The 17,237-nt window shown below is 46.9% G+C and overlaps 16 non-coding genes across 16 annotated transcripts; all 16 read left to right on the forward strand.

Moving 5' to 3' along the window:
• Positions 1-831: 831 nt before the first annotated feature.
• Positions 832-946, forward strand: LOC144801333 (U5 spliceosomal RNA). The gene has a single exon (XR_013605144.1). It is a non-coding gene; the product is annotated as a U5 spliceosomal RNA (small nuclear RNA).
• Positions 947-1,881: 935 nt separating this feature from the next.
• On the forward strand, positions 1,882-1,997 carry LOC144800979 (U5 spliceosomal RNA). Its single transcript, XR_013604857.1, has one exon. It is a non-coding gene; the product is annotated as a U5 spliceosomal RNA (small nuclear RNA).
• Positions 1,998-2,930: 933 nt separating this feature from the next.
• LOC144801334 (U5 spliceosomal RNA) lies at positions 2,931-3,045 on the forward strand. Its single transcript, XR_013605145.1, has one exon. It is a non-coding gene; the product is annotated as a U5 spliceosomal RNA (small nuclear RNA).
• A 935-nt stretch (positions 3,046-3,980) lies between these two features.
• LOC144800554 (U5 spliceosomal RNA) lies at positions 3,981-4,095 on the forward strand. The gene has a single exon (XR_013604449.1). It is a non-coding gene; the product is annotated as a U5 spliceosomal RNA (small nuclear RNA).
• Positions 4,096-5,030: 935 nt separating this feature from the next.
• On the forward strand, positions 5,031-5,145 carry LOC144800555 (U5 spliceosomal RNA). Its single transcript, XR_013604450.1, has one exon. It is a non-coding gene; the product is annotated as a U5 spliceosomal RNA (small nuclear RNA).
• Positions 5,146-6,078: 933 nt separating this feature from the next.
• LOC144800960 (U5 spliceosomal RNA) lies at positions 6,079-6,194 on the forward strand. Its single transcript, XR_013604838.1, has one exon. It is a non-coding gene; the product is annotated as a U5 spliceosomal RNA (small nuclear RNA).
• A 935-nt stretch (positions 6,195-7,129) lies between these two features.
• On the forward strand, positions 7,130-7,244 carry LOC144800909 (U5 spliceosomal RNA). The gene has a single exon (XR_013604789.1). It is a non-coding gene; the product is annotated as a U5 spliceosomal RNA (small nuclear RNA).
• A 933-nt stretch (positions 7,245-8,177) lies between these two features.
• Positions 8,178-8,292, forward strand: LOC144800534 (U5 spliceosomal RNA). Its single transcript, XR_013604430.1, has one exon. It is a non-coding gene; the product is annotated as a U5 spliceosomal RNA (small nuclear RNA).
• A 933-nt stretch (positions 8,293-9,225) lies between these two features.
• LOC144801041 (U5 spliceosomal RNA) lies at positions 9,226-9,341 on the forward strand. Its single transcript, XR_013604918.1, has one exon. It is a non-coding gene; the product is annotated as a U5 spliceosomal RNA (small nuclear RNA).
• A 933-nt stretch (positions 9,342-10,274) lies between these two features.
• Positions 10,275-10,389, forward strand: LOC144800441 (U5 spliceosomal RNA). Its single transcript, XR_013604343.1, has one exon. It is a non-coding gene; the product is annotated as a U5 spliceosomal RNA (small nuclear RNA).
• Positions 10,390-11,322: 933 nt separating this feature from the next.
• Positions 11,323-11,437, forward strand: LOC144801335 (U5 spliceosomal RNA). Its single transcript, XR_013605146.1, has one exon. It is a non-coding gene; the product is annotated as a U5 spliceosomal RNA (small nuclear RNA).
• Positions 11,438-12,370: 933 nt separating this feature from the next.
• LOC144800442 (U5 spliceosomal RNA) lies at positions 12,371-12,485 on the forward strand. Its single transcript, XR_013604344.1, has one exon. It is a non-coding gene; the product is annotated as a U5 spliceosomal RNA (small nuclear RNA).
• A 933-nt stretch (positions 12,486-13,418) lies between these two features.
• On the forward strand, positions 13,419-13,533 carry LOC144801336 (U5 spliceosomal RNA). The gene has a single exon (XR_013605147.1). It is a non-coding gene; the product is annotated as a U5 spliceosomal RNA (small nuclear RNA).
• Positions 13,534-14,466: 933 nt separating this feature from the next.
• On the forward strand, positions 14,467-14,581 carry LOC144801337 (U5 spliceosomal RNA). Its single transcript, XR_013605148.1, has one exon. It is a non-coding gene; the product is annotated as a U5 spliceosomal RNA (small nuclear RNA).
• Positions 14,582-15,514: 933 nt separating this feature from the next.
• LOC144800686 (U5 spliceosomal RNA) lies at positions 15,515-15,629 on the forward strand. Its single transcript, XR_013604575.1, has one exon. It is a non-coding gene; the product is annotated as a U5 spliceosomal RNA (small nuclear RNA).
• A 933-nt stretch (positions 15,630-16,562) lies between these two features.
• Positions 16,563-16,677, forward strand: LOC144800690 (U5 spliceosomal RNA). The gene has a single exon (XR_013604578.1). It is a non-coding gene; the product is annotated as a U5 spliceosomal RNA (small nuclear RNA).
• Positions 16,678-17,237: the final 560 nt, after the last annotated feature.

Consider the following 17,237-nt stretch of genomic DNA (forward strand, 5'->3'; position numbering starts at 1 on the left):
ACTCTCTGCTTGCTCATTTGCATAGACAGAGTGCAGGAGAGGTGCATCATGGGAAAGAGCTTGTACAGTGCATGAGATTGCTTTTCGTGACTATCTTGGAATTTCACGATAGCAGGCAGTATGTTTTCTCCTCTCTTAATATTCCTGCTGTCAGAGGCCAGACGTCGCCCTCCTTTTTCAAGGTGGCACCTAGACTCACGCTGTGCTTTTCATAGGGCTTGCCCATTATTTGTGCCCGTTAGAGGTGCCCCATAGAGGTTGGCCAATCCTGAGTCGGTGCCCTGAGAGGGTGGCCAATCCTGAGTCAGATTCCTCTCAGGTACACTTGAAGCGGCACGCCAGTCCTGTTTCATGTGCCTCTAGCCTAGACAGATATATACTTCTATATTCAGGTTTAATGAAAGTACATGCGAAAAAGGGACTTAAAGTGCATGGCTATGTGCAGAGCACAGTGGTGGCTCACAGCCTATCGATTGGAAGGATGGTGTGGAAAGCGTAAAATCGCTGGGGGACAAAAGTCCTACAGTGTCACTTCACCTAAAGCCTGATGCACGCTTCCCGTTCCCCTTGCCCAGCAGCCGCAACGTCTCCTAATGAGCTGAGGTGTGTACAGAAAAGAATTTGCATATTTCCAGACAGACGCATGGGAACTGTCCACCTTTTTGATTTTCTGTGCTTTGAGCAGAGACTCTGAAAATTGGGCCTGCTTCCCTCACTGGCCTGGTTCTTGTCCTCTTTCTTAGAGCCTAAAAATACCTCTCAGGTCCTCACCCTCGCAATGACGGGGTCTTTGATGTGGTGCCACTTACCCCCAGAGAGCCATATTCTAACTTACTCTGGTTTCTCTTCAAAACGAAAAAATCTTTCGCCTTTTACTAAAGATTTCCGTGGAGAGGAACATTTACGAGTTTATTCAATTTTTTTAAGCCTTACCACAGGTGAGGCTGTTTATCGTGTGTTTAAAAGAAAAGCATTAGAAATTGGTGAATATATCTGCGAGTTGTCTGCTGCTGTTTTTTGGGGACATGAGCTTAGGTGTTTTATTCCTGAACTCTCTGCTTGCTCATTTGCATCGACAGAGTGCAGGAGAGGTGCATCATGGGAAAGAGCTTGTGCAGTGCATGAGATTGCTTTTCGTGACTATCTTGGAATTTCACGATAGCAGGCAGTATGTTTTCTCCTCTCTTAATATTCCTGCTGTCAGAGGCCAGATGTCACCCTCCTTTTTCAAGGTGGCACCTAGACTCACGCTGTGCTTTTCATAGGGCTTGCCCGTTATTTGTGCATGTTAGAGGTGCCCCATAGAGGTTGGCCAATCCTGAGTCGGTGCCCTGAGAGGGTGGCCAATCCTGAGTCAGATTCCTCTCAGGTACACTTGAAGCGGCACGCCAGTCCTGTTTCATGTGCCTCTAGCCTAGACAGATATATACTTCTATATTCAGGTTTAATGAAAGTACGTGCGAAAAAGGGACTTAAAGTGAATGGCTATGTGCAGAGCACAGTGGTGGCTCACAGCCTAACGATTGGAAGGATGGTGTGGAAAGCGTAAAATCGCTGGGGGACAAAAGTCCTACAGTGCCACTTCACCTAAAGCCTGATGCACGCTTCCCGTTCCCCTTGCCCAGCAGCCGCAACGCCTCCTAATGAGCTGAGGTGTGTACAGAAAAGAATTTGCATATTCCCAGACAGACGCATGGGAACTGTCCACCTTTTTGATTTTCTGTGCTTTGAGCAGAGACTCTGAAATTTGGGCCTGCTTCCCTCACCGGCCTGGTTCTTGTCCTCTTTCTTAGATTTTGAAAATACCTCTCAGGTCCTCACCCTCGCAATGACGGGGTCTTTGATGTGGTGCCACTTACCCCCAGAGAGCCATATTCTAACTTACTCTGGTTTCTCTTCAAAACGAAAAAATTCTTTCGCCTTTTACTAAAGATTTCCGTGGAGAGGAACATTTACGAGTTTATTCAATTTTTTTAAGCCTTACCACAGGTGAGGATGTTTATCGTGTGTTTAAAAGAAAAGCATTAGAAATTGGGGAATATCTGCGAGTTGTCTGCTGCTGTTTTTTGGGGACATGAGCTTAGGTGTTTTATTACTGAACTCTCTGCTTGCTCATTTGCATAGACAGAGTGCAGGAGAGGTGCATCATGGGAAAGAGCTTGTGCAGTGCATGAGATTGCTTTTCGTGACTATCTTGGAATTTCACGATAGCAGGCAGTATGTTTTCTCCTCTCTTAATATTCCTGCTGTCAGAGGCCAGACGTCACCCTCCTTTTTCAAGGTGGCACCTAGACTCACGCTGTGCTTTTCATAGGGCTTGCCCATTATTTGTGCCCGTTAGAGGTGCCCCATAGAGGTTGGTCAATCCTGAGTCGGTGCCCTGAGAGGGTGGCCAATCCTGAGTCAGATTCCTCTCAGGTACACTTGAAGCGGCACGCCAGTCCTTTTTCATGTGCCTCTAGCCTAGACAGATATATACTTCTATATTCAGGTTTAATGAAAGTATGTGCGAAAAAGGGACTTAAAGTGCATGGCTATGTGCAGAGCACAGTGGTGGCTCACAGCCTAACGATTGGAAGGATGGTGTGGAAAGCGTAAAATCGCTGGGGGACAAAAGTCCTACAGGGCCACTTCACCTAAAGCCTGATGCACGCTTCCCGTTCCCCTTGCCCAGCAGCCGCAATGCCTCCTAATGAGCTGAGGTGTGTACAGAAAGGAATTTGCATATTCCCAGACAGACGCATGGGAACTGTCCACCTTTTTGATTTTCTGTGCTTTGAGCAGAGACTCTGAAATTTGGGCCTGCTTCCCTCACCGGCCTGGTTCTTGTCCTCTTTCTTAGAGCCTGAAAATACCTCTCAGGTCCTCACCATCGCAATGACGGGGTCTTTGATGTGGTGCCACTTACCCCCAGAGAGCCATATTCTAACTTACTCTGGTTTCTCTTCAAAACGAAAAAATCTTTCGCCTTTTACTAAAGATTTCCGTGGAGAGGAACATTTACGAGTTTATTCAATTTTTTTAAGCCTTACCACAGGTGAGGCTGTTTATTGTGTGTTTAAAAGAAAAGCATTAGAAATTGGGGAATATCTGCGAGTTGTCTGCTGCTGTTTTTTGGGGACATGAGCTTAGGTGTTTTATTCCTGAACTCTCTGCTTGCTCATTTGCATAGACAGAGTGCAGGAGAGGTGCATCATGGGAAAGAGCTTGTGCAGTGCATGAGATTGCTTTTCGTGACTATCTTGGAATTTCACGATAGCAGGCAGTATGTTTTCTCCTCTCTTAATATTCCTGCTGTCAGAGGCCAGACGTCACCCTCCTTTTTCAAGGTGGCACCTAGACTCACGCTGTGCTTTTCATAGGGCTTGCCCATTATTTGTGCCCGTTAGAGGTGCCCCATAGAGGTTGGTCAATCCTGAGTCGGTGCCCTGAGAGGGTGGCCAATCCTGAGTCAGATTCCTCTCAGGTACACTTGAAGCGGCACGCCAGTCCTGTTTCATGTGCCTCTAGCCTAGACAGATACATACACTTCTATATTCAGGTTTAATGAAAGTACGTGCGAAAAAGGGACTTAAAGTGCATGGCTATGTGCAGAGCACAGTGGTGGCTCACAGCCTAACGATTGGAAGGATGGTGTGGAAAGCGTAAAATCGCTGGGGGACAAAAGTCCTACAGTGCCACTTCACCTAAAGCCTGATGCACGCTTCCCGTTCCCCTTGCCCAGCAGCCGCAACGCCTCCTAATGAGCTGAGGTGTGTACAGAAAAGAATTTGCATATTCCCAGACAGACGCATGGGAACTGTCCACCTTTTTGATTTTCTGTGCTTTGAGCAGAGACTCTGAAATTTGGGCCTGCTTCCCTCACCGGCCTGGTTCTTGTCCTCTTTCTTAGATTTTGAAAATACCTCTCAGGTCCTCACCCTCGCAATGACGGGGTCTTTGATGTGGTGCCACTTACCCCCAGAGAGCCATATTCTAACTTACTCTGGTTTCTCTTCAAAACGAAAAAATCTTTCGCCTTTTACTAAAGATTTCCGTGGAAAGGAACATTTACGAGTTTATTCAATTTTTTTAAGCCTTACCACAGGTGAGGCTGTTTATCGTGTGTTTAAAAGAAAAGCATTAGAAATTGGGGAATATCTGCGAGTTGTCTGCTGCTGTTTTTTGGGGACATGAGCTTAGGTGTTTTATTCCTGAACTCTCTGCTTGCTCATTTGCATAGACAGAGTGCAGGAGAGGTGCATCATGGGAAAGAGCTTGTGCAGTGCATGAGATTGCTTTTCGTGACTATCTTGAAATTTCACGATAGCAGGCAGTATGTTTTCTCCGCTCTTAATATTCCTGCTGTCAGAGGCCAGACGTCACCCTCCTTTTTCAAGGTGGCACCTAGACTCACGCTGTGCTTTTCATAGGGCTTGCCCATTATTTGTGCCCGTTAGAGGTGCCCCATAGAGGTTGGTCAATCCTGAGTCGGTGCCCTGAGAGGGTGGCCAATCCTGAGTCAGATTCCTCTCAGGTACACTTGAAGCGGCACGCCAGTCCTGTTTCATGTGCCTCTAGCCTAGACAGATACATACACTTCTATATTCAGGTTTAATGAAAGTACGTGCGAAAAAGGGACTTAAAGTGCATGGCTATGTGCAGAGCACAGTGGTGGCTCACAGCCTAACGATTGGAAGGATGGTGTGGAAAGCGTAAAATCGCTGGGGGACAAAAGTCCTACAGTGCCACTTCACCTAAAGCCTGATGCACGCTTCCCGTTCCCCTTGCCCAGCAGCCGCAACGCCTCCTAATGAGCTGAGGTGTGTACAGAAAAGAATTTGCATATTCTCAGACAGACGCATGGGAACTGTCCACCTTTTTGATTTTCTGTGCTTTGAGCAGAGACTCTGAAATTTGGGCCTGCTTCCCTCACCGGCCTGGTTCTTGTCCTCTTTCTTAGATTTTGAAAATACCTCTCAGGTCCTCACCCTCGCAATGACGGGGTCTTTGATGTGGTGCCACTTACCCCCAGAGAGCCATATTCTAACTTACTCTGGTTTCTCTTCAAAACGAAAAAATCTTTCGCCTTTTACTAAAGATTTCCGTGGAAAGGAACATTTACGAGTTTATTCAATTTTTTTAAGCCTTACCACAGGTGAGGCTGTTTATCGTGTGTTTAAAAGAAAAGCATTAGAAATTGGGGAATATCTGCGAGTTGTCTGCTGCTGTTTTTTGGGGACATGAGCTTAGGTGTTTTATTCCTGAACTCTCTGCTTGCTCATTTGCATAGACGGAGTGCAGGAGAGGTGCATCATGGGAAAGAGCTTGTGCAGTGCATGAGATTGCTTTTCGTGACTATCTTGGAATTTCACGATAGCAGGCAGTATGTTTTCTCCTCTCTTAATATTCCTGCTGTCAGAGGCCAGACGTCACCCTCCTTTTTCAAGGTGGCACCTAGACTCACGCTGTGCTTTTCATAGGGCTTGCCCATTATTTGTGCCCGTTAGAGGTGCCCCATAGAGGTTGGCCAATCCTGAGTCGGTGCCCTGAGAGGGTGGCCAATCCTGAGTCAGATTCCTCTCAGGTACACTTGAAGCGGCACGCCAGTCCTGTTTCATGTGCCTCTAGCCTAGACAGATATATACTTCTATATTCAGGTTTAATGAAAGTACGTGCGAAAAAGGGACTTAAAGTGCATGGCTATGTGCAGAGCACAGTGGTGGCTCACAGCCTAACGATTGGAAGGATGGTGTGGAAAGCGTAAAATCGCTGGGGGACAAAAGTCCTACAGTGCCACTTCACCTAAAGCCTGATGCACGCTTCCCGTTCCCCTTGCCCAGCAGCCGCAACGCCTCCTAATGAGCTGAGGTGTGTACAGAAAAGAATTTGCATATTCCCAGACAGACGCATGGGAACTGTCCACCTTTTTGATTTTCTGTGCTTTGAGCAGAGACTCTGAAATTTGGGCCTGCTTCCCTCACCGGCCTGGTTCTTGTCCTCTTTCTTAGATTTTGAAAATACCTCTCAGGTCCTCACCCTCGCAATGACGGGGTCTTTGATGTGGTGCCACTTACCCCCAGAGAGCCATATTCTAACTTACTCTGGTTTCTCTTCAAAACGAAAAAATCTTTCGCCTTTTACTAAGAGATTTCCGTGGAGAGGAACATTTACGAGTTTATTCAATTTTTTTAAGCCTTACCACAGGTGAGGCTGTTTATCGTGTGTTTAAAAGAAAAGCATTAGAAATTGGGGAATATCTGCGAGTTGTCTGCTGCTGTTTTTTGGGGACATGAGCTTAGGTGTTTTATTCCTGAACTCTCTGCTTGCTCATTTGCATAGACAGAGTGCAGGAGAGGTGCATCATGGGAAAGAGCTTGTGCAGTGCATGAGATTGCTTTTCGTGACTATCTTGAAATTTCACGATAGCAGGCAGTATGTTTTCTCCGCTCTTAATATTCCTGCTGTCAGAGGCCAGACGTCACCCTCCTTTTTCAAGGTGGCACCTAGACTCACGCTGTGCTTTTCATAGGGCTTGCCCATTATTTGTGCCCGTTAGAGGTGCCCCATAGAGGTTGGTCAATCCTGAGTCGGTGCCCTGAGAGGGTGGCCAATCCTGAGTCAGATTCCTCTCAGGTACACTTGAAGCGGCACGCCAGTCCTGTTTCATGTGCCTCTAGCCTAGACAGATACATACACTTCTATATTCAGGTTTAATGAAAGTACGTGCGAAAAAGGGACTTAAAGTGCATGGCTATGTGCAGAGCACAGTGGTGGCTCACAGCCTAACGATTGGAAGGATGGTGTGGAAAGCGTAAAATCGCTGGGGGACAAAAGTCCTACAGTGCCACTTCACCTAAAGCCTGATGCACGCTTCCCGTTCCCCTTGCCCAGCAGCCGCAACGCCTCCTAATGAGCTGAGGTGTGTACAGAAAAGAATTTGCATATTCCCAGACAGACGCATGGGAACTGTCCACCTTTTTGATTTTCTGTGCTTTGAGCAGAGACTCTGAAATTTGGGCCTGCTTCCCTCACCGGCCTGGTTCTTGTCCTCTTTCTTAGATTTTGAAAATACCTCTCAGGTCCTCACCCTCGCAATGACGGGGTCTTTGATGTGGTGCCACTTACCCCCAGAGAGCCATATTCTAACTTACTCTGGTTTCTCTTCAAAACGAAAAAATCTTTTGCCTTTTACTAAAGATTTCCATGGAAAGGAACATTTACGAGTTTATTCAATTTTTTTAAGCCTTACCACAGGTGAGGCTGTTTATCGTGTGTTTAAAAGAAAAGCATTAGAAATTGGGGAATATCTGCGAGTTGTCTGCTGCTGTTTTTTGGGTACATGAGCTTAGGTGTTTTATTCCTGAACTCTCTGCTTGCTCATTTGCATAGACAGAGTGCAGGAGAGGTGCATCATGGGAAAGAGCTTGTGCAGTGCATGAGATTGCTTTTCGTGACTATCTTGAAATTTCACGATAGCAGGCAGTATGTTTTCTCCGCTCTTAATATTCCTGCTGTCAGAGGCCAGACGTCACCCTCCTTTTTCAAGGTGGCACCTAGACTCACGCTGTGCTTTTCATAGGGCTTGCCCATTATTTGTGCCCGTTAGAGGTGCCCCATAGAGGTTGGCCAATCCTGAGTCGGTGCCCTGAGAGGGTGGCCAATCCTGAGTCAGACTCCTCTCAGGTACACTTGAAGCGGCACGCCAGTCCTGTTTCATGTGCCTCTAGCCTAGACAGATATATACTTCTATATTCAGGTTTAATGAAAGTACGTGCGAAAAAGGGACTTAAAGTGCATGGCTATGTGCAGAGCACAGTGGTGGCTCACAGCCTATCGATTGGAAGGATGGTGTGGAAAGCGTAAAATCGCTGGGGGACAAAAGTCCTACAGTGTCACTTCACCTAAAGCCTGATGCACGCTTCCCGTTCCCCTTGCCCAGCAGCCGCAACGCCTCCTAATGAGCTGGGGTGTGTACAGAAAAGAATTTGCATATTCCCAGACAGACGCATGGGAACTGTCCACCTTTTTGATTTTCTCTGCTTTGAGCAGAGACTCTGAAATTTGGGCCTGCTTCCCTCACCGGCCTGGTTCTTGTCCTCTTTCTTAGAGCCTGAAAATACCTCTCAGGTCCTCACCATCGCAATGACGGGGTCTTTGATGTGGTGCCACTTACCCCCAGAGAGCCAAATTCTAACTTACTCTGGTTTCTCTTCAAAACGAAAAAATCTTTCGCCTTTTACTAAAGATTTCCGTGGAGAGGAACATTTACGAGTTTATTCAATTTTTTTAAGCCTTACCACAGGGGAGGCTGTTTATCGTGTGTTTAAAAGAAAAGCATTAGAAATTGGGGAATATCTGCGAGTTGTCTGCTGCTGTTTTTTGGGGACATGAGCTTAGGTGTTTTATTCCTGAACTCTCTGCTTGCTCATTTGCATAGACGGAGTGCAGGAGAGGTGCATCATGGGAAAGAGCTTGTGCAGTGCATGAGATTGCTTTTCGTGACTATCTTGGAATTTCACGATAGCAGGCAGTATGTTTTCTCCTCTCTTAATATTCCTGCTGTCAGAGGCCAGACGTCACCCTCCTTTTTCAAGGTGGCACCTAGACTCACGCTGTGCTTTTCATAGGGCTTGCCCATTATTTGTGCCCGTTAGAGGTGCCCCATAGAGGTTGGCCAATCCTGAGTCGGTGCCCTGAGAGGGTGGCCAATCCTGAGTCAGATACCTCTCAGGTACACTTGAAGCGGCACGCCAGTCCTGTTTCATGTGCCTCTAGCCTAGACAGATATATACTTCTATATTCAGGTTTAATGAAAGTACGTGCGAAAAAGGGACTTAAAGTGCATGGCTATGTGCAGAGCACAGTGGTGGCTCACAGCCTAACGATTGGAAGGATGGTGTGGAAAGCGTAAAATCGCTGGGGGACAAAAGTCCTACAGTGCCACTTCACCTAAAGCCTGATGCACGCTTCCCGTTCCCCTTGCCCAGCAGCCGCAACGCCTCCTAATGAGCTGAGGTGTGTACAGAAAAGAATTTGCATATTCCCAGACAGACGCATGGGAACTGTCCACCTTTTTGATTTTCTGTGCTTTGAGCAGAGACTCTGAAATTTGGGCCTGCTTCCCTCACCGGCCTGGTTCTTGTCCTCTTTCTTAGATTTTGAAAATACCTCTCAGGTCCTCACCCTCGCAATGACGGGGTCTTTGATGTGGTGCCACTTACCCCCAGAGAGCCATATTCTAACTTACTCTGGTTTCTCTTCAAAACGAAAAATTCTTTCGCCTTTTACTAAGAGATTTCCGTGGAGAGGAACATTTACGAGTTTATTCAATTTTTTTAAGCCTTACCACAGGTGAGGCTGTTTATCGTGTGTTTAAAAGAAAAGCATTAGAAATTGGGGAATATCTGCGAGTTGTCTGCTGCTGTTTTTTGGGGACATGAGCTTAGGTGTTTTATTCCTGAACTCTCTGCTTGCTCATTTGCATAGACAGAGTGCAGGAGAGGTGCATCATGGGAAAGAGCTTGTGCAGTGCATGAGATTGCTTTTCGTGACTATCTTGAAATTTCACGATAGCAGGCAGTATGTTTTCTCCGCTCTTAATATTCCTGCTGTCAGAGGCCAGACGTCACCCTCCTTTTTCAAGGTGGCACCTAGACTCACGCTGTGCTTTTCATAGGGCTTGCCCATTATTTGTGCCCGTTAGAGGTGCCCCATAGAGGTTGGCCAATCCTGAGTCGGTGCCCTGAGAGGGTGGCCAATCCTGAGTCAGACTCCTCTCAGGTACACTTGAAGCGGCACGCCAGTCCTGTTTCATGTGCCTCTAGCCTAGACAGATATATACTTCTATATTCAGGTTTAATGAAAGTACGTGCGAAAAAGGGACTTAAAGTGCATGGCTATGTGCAGAGCACAGTGGTGGCTCACAGCCTATCGATTGGAAGGATGGTGTGGAAAGCGTAAAATCGCTGGGGGACAAAAGTCCTACAGTGTCACTTCACCTAAAGCCTGATGCACGCTTCCTGTTCCCCTTGCCCAGCAGCCGCAACGCCTCCTAATGAGCTGAGGTGTGTACAGAAAAGAATTTGCATACTCCCAGACAGACGCATGGTAACTGTCCACCTTTTTGATTTTCTGTGCTTTGAGCAGAGACTCTGAAATTTGGGCCTGCTTCCCTCACCGGCCTGGTTCTTGTCCTCTTTCTTAGAGCCTGAAAATACCTCTCAGGTCCTCACCATCGCAATGACGGGGTCTTTGATGTGGTGCCACTTACCCCCAGAGAGCCATATTCTAACTTACTCTGGTTTCTCTTCAAAACGAAAAAATCTTTCGCCTTTTACTAAAGATTTCCGTGGAGAGGAACATTTACGAGTTTATTCATTTTTTTTAAGCCTTACCACAGGTGAGGCTGTTTATCGTGTGTTTAAAAGAAAAGCATTAGAAATTGGGGAATATCTGCGAGTTGTCTGCTGCTGTTTTTTGGGGACATGAGCTTAGGTGTTTTATTCCTGAACTCTCTGCTTGCTCATTTGCATAGACAGAGTGCAGGAGAGGTGCATCATGGGAAAGAGCTTGTGCAGTGCATGAGATTGCTTTTCGTGACTATCTTGGAATTTCACGATAGCAGGCAGTATGTTTTCTCCTCTCTTAATATTCCTGCTGTCAGAGGCCAGACGTCACCCTCCTTTTTCAAGGTGGCACCTAGACTCACGCTGTGCTTTTCATAGGGCTTGCCCATTATTTGTGCCCGTTAGAGGTGCCCCATAGAGGTTGGCCAATCCTGAGTCGGTGCCCTGAGAGGGTGGCCAATCCTGAGTCAGATTCCTCTCAGGTACACTTGAAGCGGCACGCCAGTCCTGTTTCATGTGCCTCTAGCCTAGACAGATATATACTTCTATATTCAGGTTTAATGAAAGTACGTGCGAAAAAGGGACTTAAAGTGCATGGCTATGTGCAGAGCACAGTGGTGGCTCACAGCCTAACGATTGGAAGGATGGTGTGGAAAGCGTAAAATCGCTGGGGGACAAAAGTCCTACAGTGCCACTTCACCTAAAGCCTGATGCACGCTTCCCGTTCCCCTTGCCCAGCAGCCGCAACGCCTCCTAATGAGCTGAGGTGTGTACAGAAAAGAATTTGCATATTCCCAGACAGACGCATGGGAACTGTCCACCTTTTTGATTTTCTGTGCTTTGAGCAGAGACTCTGAAATTTGGGCCTGCTTCCCTCATCGGCCTGGTTCTTGTCCTCTTTCTTAGATTTTGAAAATACCTCTCAGGTCCTCACCCTCGCAATGACGGGGTCTTTGATGTGGTGCCACTTACCCCCAGAGAGCCATATTCTAACTTACTCTGGTTTCTCTTCAAAACGAAAAAATCTTTCGCCTTTTACTAAAGATTTCCGTGGAGAGGAACATTTACGAGTTTATTCAATTTTTTTAAGCCTTACCACAGGTGAGGCTGTTTATCGTGTGTTTAAAAGAAAAGCATTAGAAATTGGGGAATATCTGCGAGTTGTCTGCTGCTGTTTTTTGGGGACATGAGCTTAGGTGTTTTATTCCTGAACTCTCTGCTTGCTCATTTGCATAGACAGAGTGCAGGAGAGGTGCATCATGGGAAAGAGCTTGTGCAGTGCATGAGATTGCTTTTCGTGACTATCTAGGAATTTCACGATAGCAGGCAGTATGTTTTCTCCGCTCTTAATATTCCTGCTGTCAGAGGCCAGACGTCACCCTCCTTTTTCAAGGTGGCACCTAGACTCACGCTGTGCTTTTCATAGGGCTTGCCCATTATTTGTGCCCGTTAGAGGTGCCCCATAGAGGTTGGCCAATCCTGAGTCGGTGCCCTGAGAGGGTGGCCAATCCTGAGTCAGACTCCTCTCAGGTACACTTGAAGCGGCACGCCAGTCCTGTTTCATGTGCCTCTAGCCTAGACAGATATATACTTCTATATTCAGGTTTAATGAAAGTACGTGCGAAAAAGGGACTTAAAGTGCATGGCTATGTGCAGAGCACACTGGTGGCTCACAGCCTATCGATTGGAAGGATGGTGTGGAAAGCGTAAAATCGCTGGGGGACAAAAGTCCTACAGTGTCACTTCACCTAAAGCCTGATGCACGCTTCCTGTTCCCCTTGCCCAGCAGCCGCAACGCCTCCTAATGAGCTGAGGTGTGTACAGAAAAGAATTTGCATACTCCCAGACAGACGCATGGTAACTGTCCACCTTTTTGATTTTCTGTGCTTTGAGCAGAGACTCTGAAATTTGGGCCTGCTTCCCTCACCGGCCTGGTTCTTGTCCTCTTTCTTAGAGCCTGAAAATACCTCTCAGGTCCTCACCATCGCAATGACGGGGTCTTTGATGTGGTGCCACTTACCCCCAGAGAGCCATATTCTAACTTACTCTGGTTTCTCTTCAAAACGAAAAAATCTTTCGCCTTTTACTAAAGATTTCCGTGGAGAGGAACATTTACGAGTTTATTCATTTTTTTTAAGCCTTACCACAGGTGAGGCTGTTTATCGTGTGTTTAAAAGAAAAGCATTAGAAATTGGGGAATATCTGCGAGTTGTCTGCTGCTGTTTTTTGGGGACATGAGCTTAGGTGTTTTATTCCTGAACTCTCTGCTTGCTCATTTGCATAGACAGAGTGCAGGAGAGGTGCATCATGGGAAAGAGCTTGTGCAGTGCATGAGATTGCTTTTCGTGACTATCTTGGAATTTCACGATAGCAGGCAGTATGTTTTCTCCTCTCTTAATATTCCTGCTGTCAGAGGCCAGACGTCACCCTCCTTTTTCAAGGTGGCACCTAGACTCACGCTGTGCTTTTCATAGGGCTTGCCCATTATTTGTGCCCGTTAGAGGTGCCCCATAGAGGTTGGCCAATCCTGAGTCGGTGCCATGAGAGGGTGGCCAATCCTGAGTCAGATTCCTCTCAGGTACACTTGAAGCGGCACGCCAGTCCTGTTTCATGTGCCTCTAGCCTAGACAGATATATACTTCTATATTCAGGTTTAATGAAAGTACGTGCGAAAAAGGGACTTAAAGTGCATGGCTATGTGCAGAGCACAGTGGTGGCTCACAGCCTAACGATTGGAAGGATGGTGTGGAAAGCGTAAAATCGCTGGGGGACAAAAGTCCTACAGTGCCACTTCACCTAAAGCCTGATGCACGCTTCCCGTTCCCCTTGCCCAGCAGCCGCAACGCCTCCTAATGAGCTGAGGTGTGTACAGAAAAGAATTTGCATATTCCCAGACAGACGCATGGGAACTGTCCACCTTTTTGATTTTCTGTGCTTTGAGCAGAGACTCTGAAATTTGGGCCTGCTTCCCTCATCGGCCTGGTTCTTGTCCTCTTTCTTAGATTTTGAAAATACCTCTCAGGTCCTCACCCTCGCAATGACGGGGTCTTTGATGTGGTGCCACTTACCCCCAGAGAGCCATATTCTAACTTACTCTGGTTTCTCTTCAAAACGAAAAAATCTTTCGCCTTTTACTAAAGATTTCCGTGGAGAGGAACATTTACGAGTTTATTCAATTTTTTTAAGCCTTACCACAGGTGAGGCTGTTTATCGTGTGTTTAAAAGAAAAGCATTAGAAATTGGGGAATATCTGCGAGTTGTCTGCTGCTGTTTTTTGGGGACATGAGCTTAGGTGTTTTATTCCTGAACTCTCTGCTTGCTCATTTGCATAGACAGAGTGCAGGAGAGGTGCATCATGGGAAAGAGCGTGTGCAGTGCATGAGATTGCTTTTCGTGACTATCTAGGAATTTCACGATAGCAGGCAGTATGTTTTCTCCTCTCTTAATATTCCTGCTGTCAGAGGCCAGACGTCACCCTCCTTTTTCAAGGTGGCACCTAGACTCACGCTGTGCTTTTCATAGGGCTTGCCCGTTATTTGTGCCCGTTAGAGGTGCCCCATAGAGGTTGGCCAATCCTGAGTCGGTGCCCTGAGAGGGTGGCCAATCCTGAGTCAGATTCCTCTCAGGTACACTTGAAGCGGCACGCCAGTCCTGTTTCATGTGCCTCTAGCCTAGACAGATATATACTTCTATATTCAGGTTTAATGAAAGTACGTGCGAAAAAGGGACTTAAAGTGCATGGCTATGTGCAGAGCACAGTGGTGGCTCACAGCCTAACGATTGGAAGGATGGTGTGGAAAGCGTAAAATCGCTGGGGGACAAAAGTCCTACAGTGCCACTTCACCTAAAGCCTGATGCACGCTTCCCGTTCCCCTTGCCCAGCAGCCGCAACGCCTCCTAATGAGCTGAGGTGTGTACAGAAAAGAATTTGCATATTCCCAGACAGACGCATGGGAACTGTCCACCTTTTTGATTTTCTGTGCTTTGAGCAGAGACTCTGAAATTTGGGCCTGCTTCCCTCACCGGCCTGGTTCTTGTCCTCTTTCTTAGATTTTGAAAATACCTCTCAGGTCCTCACCCTCGCAATGACGGGGTCTTTGATGTGGTGCCACTTACCCCCAGAGAGCCATATTCTAACTTACTCTGGTTTCTCTTCAAAACGAAAAAATCTTTCGCCTTTTACTAAAGATTTCCGTGGAGAGGAACATTTACGAGTTTATTCAATTTTTTTAAGCCTTACCACAGGTGAGGCTGTTTATCGTGAGTTTAAAAGAAAAGCATTAGAAATTGGGGAATATCTGCGAGTTGTCTGCTGCTGTTTTTTGGGGACATGAGCTTAGGTGTTTTATTCCTGAACTCTCTGCTTGCTCATTTGCATAGACAGAGTGCAGGAGAGGTGCATCATGGGAAAGAGCTTGTGCAGTGCATGAGATTGCTTTTCGTGACTATCTTGGAATTTCACGATAGCAGGCAGTATGTTTTCTCCTCTCTTAATATTCCTGCTGTCAGAGGCCAGACGTCACCCTCCTTTTTCAAGGTGGCACCTAGACTCACGCTGTGCTTTTCATAGGGCTTGCCCATTATTTGTGCCCGTTAGAGGTGCCCCATAGAGGTTGGCCAATCCTGAGTCGGTGCCCTGAGAGGGTGGCCAATCCTGAGTCAGACTCCTCTCAGGTACACTTGAAGCGGCACGCCAGTCCTGTTTCATGTGCCTCTAGCCTAGACAGATATATACTTCTATATTCAGGTTTAATGAAAGCACGTGCGAAAAAGGGACTTAAAGTGCATGGCTATGTGCAGAGCACAGTGGTGGCTCACAGCCTATCGATTGAAAGGATGGTGTGGAAAGCGTAAAATCGCTGGGGGACAAAAGTCCCACAGTGTCACTTCACCTAAAGCCTGATGCACGCTTCCCGTTCCCCTTGCCCAGCAGCCGCAACGCCTCCTAATGAGCTGAGGTGTGTACAGAATAGAATTTGCATATTCCCAGAAAGACGCATGGGAACTGTCCACCTTTCTGATTTTCTGTGCTTTGAGCAGAGACTCTGAAATTTGGGCCTGCTTCCCTCACCGGCCTGGTTCTTGTCCTCTTTCTTAGAGCCTGAAAATACCTCTCAGGTCCTCACCATCGCAATGACGGGGTCTTTGATGTGGTGCCACTTACCCCCAGAGAGCCATATTCTAACTTACTCTGGTTTCTCTTCAAAACGAAATAATCTTTCGCCTTTTACTAAAGATTTCCGTGGAGAGGAACATTTACGAGTTTATTCAATTTTTTTAAGCCTTACCACAGGTGAGGCTGTTTATCGTGTGTTTAAAAGAAAAGCATTAGAAATTGGGGAATATCTGCGAGTTGTCTGCTGCTGTTTTTTGGGGACATGAGCTTAGGTGTTTTATTCCTGAACTCTCTGCTTGCTCATTTGCATAGACAGAGTGCAGGAGAGGTGCATCATGGGAAAGAGCTTGTGCAGTGCATGAGATTGCTTTTCGTGACTATCTTGGAATTTCACGATAGCAGGCAGTATGTTTTCTCCTCTCTTAATATTCCTGCTGTCTGAGGCCAGACGTCGCCCTCCTTTTTCAAGGTGGCACCTAGACTCACGCTGTGCTTTTCATAGGGCTTGCCCATTATTTGTGCCCGTTAGAGGTGCCCCATAGAGGTTGGCCAATCCTGAGTCGGTGCCCTGAGAGGGTGGCCAATCCTGAGTCAGATTCCTCTCAGGTACACTTGAAGCGGCACGCCAGTCCTGTTTCATGTGCCTCTAGCCTAGACAGATATATACTTCTATATTCAGGTTTAATGAAAGTACGTGCGAAAAAGGGACTTAAAGTGCATGGCTATGTGCAGAGCACAGTGGTGGCTCACAGCCTATCGATTGGAAGGATGGTGTGGAAAGCGTAAAATCGCTGGGGGACAAAAGTCCTACAGTGTCACTTCACCTAAAGCCTGATGCACGCTTCCTGTTCCCCTTGCCCAGCAGCCGCAACGCCTCCTAATGAGCTGAGGTGTGTACAGAAAAGAATTTGCATACTCCCAGACAGACGCATGGTAACTGTCCACCTTTTTGATTTTCTGTGCTTTGAGCAGAGACTCTGAAATTTGGGCCTGCTTCCCTCACCGGCCTGGTTCTTGTCCTCTTTCTTAGAGCCTGAAAATACCTCTCAGGTCCTCACCATCGCAATGACGGGGTCTTTGATGTGGTGCCACTTACCCCCAGAGAGCCATATTCTAACTTACTCTGGTTTCTCTTCAAAATGAAAAAATCTTTCGCCTTTTACTAAAGATTTCCGTGGAGAGGAACATTTACGAGTTTATTCATTTTTTTTAAGCCTTACCACAGGTGAGGCTGTTTATCGTGTGTTTAAAAGAAAAGCATTAGAAATTGGGGAATATCTGCGAGTTGTCTGCTGCTGTTTTTTGGGGACATGAGCTTAGGTGTTTTATTCCTGAACTCTCTGCTTGCTCATTTGCATAGACAGAGTGCAGGAGAGGTGCATCATGGGAAAGAGCTTGTGCAGTGCATGAGATTGCTTTTCGTGACTATCTTGGAATTTCACGATAGCAGGCAGTATGTTTTCTCCTCTCTTAATATTCCTGCTGTCAGAGGCCAGACGTCACCCTCCTTTTTCAAGGTGGCACCTAGACTCACGCTGTGCTTTTCATAGGGCTTGCCCATTATTTGTGCCCGTTAGAGGTGCCCCATAGAGGTTGGCCAATCCTGAGTCGGTGCCCTGAGAGGGTGGCCAATCCTGAGTCAGATTCCTCTCAGGTACACTTGAAGCGGCACGCCAGTCCTGTTTCATGTGCCTCTAGCCTAGACAGATATATACTTCTATATTCAGGTTTAATGAAAGTACGTGCGAAAAAGGGACTTAAAGTGCATGGCTATGTGCAGAGCACAGTGGTGG

This window comes from Lissotriton helveticus, chromosome 12, assembly GCF_964261635.1.
Source record: "Lissotriton helveticus chromosome 12, aLisHel1.1, whole genome shotgun sequence".
NCBI lineage: Eukaryota > Metazoa > Chordata > Amphibia > Caudata > Salamandridae > Lissotriton > Lissotriton helveticus.